Genomic DNA, 1,597 nt, shown 5'->3' on the forward strand with positions numbered 1-1,597 from the left:
CGGAGGGACTGCGCTCAGCGCGCTCCGTCAAGAGGGAAGGCTGGCGGAGGCGGAGAAGCCGGCGGGGGCGGGACCAGGCGACACCTCCCTCCCTCCCTCCCTCCCTCCCTGTTGTTGTTTTTTTAAAATAATTTTTATTAATTTTTAAACATATTAATTGTCATATGTGTGACATCTTAGTGTATTTTTTGTCTTTGTGGAAGCCGCCCAGAGAGGCTGGGGAAACCCAGCCAGATGGGCGGGGGAAAAATAATAAATTATTATTATTATTATTATTATTATTATTATTATTATTATTATACATACCACAGAACTTCACATCTTATACAACTTTTTGGACTTCCATCAGCACCTCTGATGATCTCCCATTTTTATCATTTCTTCTGCATTTCTTCAATTCATATTGCCTTTAATTATCTTAACCAACATCCTCCTCTTTATCCAGTTATGCAATAATTCAAATTACTCACCTCACAAAACTTCTTGCAAACCTACAAATGTAATCTGATCATCACAATGACTCTTCAAATAGTCCGTAAATTTACACCAATCTTCTGTGAGTCTCTGGTCCCGCAGGTTTCCTGTTACTTTATCTAATTCTGCAGAGTCCATCAATTTCATCCTCCAATCTTCTTTCGTCGGTAAGTCTTCCCGCTTCCATTTTTGTGCCAATAACATTCTTGCGGCCGTCACTGTATATAAGAACAACTTACAATCCTTTTTCCCTCCCTCCCGGTTAGGGTGCTGGAGAGAGACCGGGTGCCCCGTCGGGGCGGAGCGTCGGCCGGCCTCCCCAGTCCTTCGCCAGCAGCCGAGCCCCACGATGGCGTCCCCAAGGCGCACGAAGGAATCGACGGGGACCCCAGGACCCCGCCAATCCTCGCCATCCGACAGCGTCCCGAAGGCGCACGCCGGGGGGGTGGGGGAGGGAATTGATGGGAAGCCAGAGGACATCTCCAATTCTGCCCCCCACCACGGAGTCCCCAAGGCGCAGGGGGAATCGACGGGGACCCAGCGCACCTCCCGATACTCCTCTCCCACGGGGTGCAGCACCTTTGCCAATGTTTTCAACGTCGTTCAGTGTGAAGTCATCCGAGCCGTCTTCCTCCAAGGCCGAGATCCCGTCCTCCCACCGCAGCCCCAGCTTCGCCCTCGAAGGGGCGATGCGGCAGCCCCCGATCTCCGCGGCGTCCCTGTGCGCTACACGCGCGTGGGTCTCCTTCACGCGAGTCCGTTGGTAGATGCAAGCTGGAAACACGTGGCGGGGGACGCGGCCCCGTCAGCTCTGGGTGAGTGGAGAGGCGTGGAGATCTTTCCTCTGGATTTCCTAAGACATCCCCCACTTTTCCTACCTCGGACTGCCGCGTCGGACCAGTTTTCAGGGTCTGTGAACACTGAGGGATGTAATGACGAGGGTGTCTCTGAGCATGTGTGGAGAGCGCTGCTGCTTCGCTCTTTCTCTGCGATTATTGGTGGAGGATTTTCAGGCGAAATCCACAGTTCTCTTTTCACGTTGCCTCAAGACTGTCACTGTTTCGTGTGGGAGGGATTCAGGTACATGTCCAAAACTTAGTTTAGTGCAATTAAAGTAGATAAA

Source organism: Podarcis cretensis (assembly GCF_951804945.1).
Source record: "Podarcis cretensis genome assembly, chromosome: 1".
In the NCBI taxonomy this organism is placed as follows: domain Eukaryota; kingdom Metazoa; phylum Chordata; class Lepidosauria; order Squamata; family Lacertidae; genus Podarcis; species Podarcis cretensis.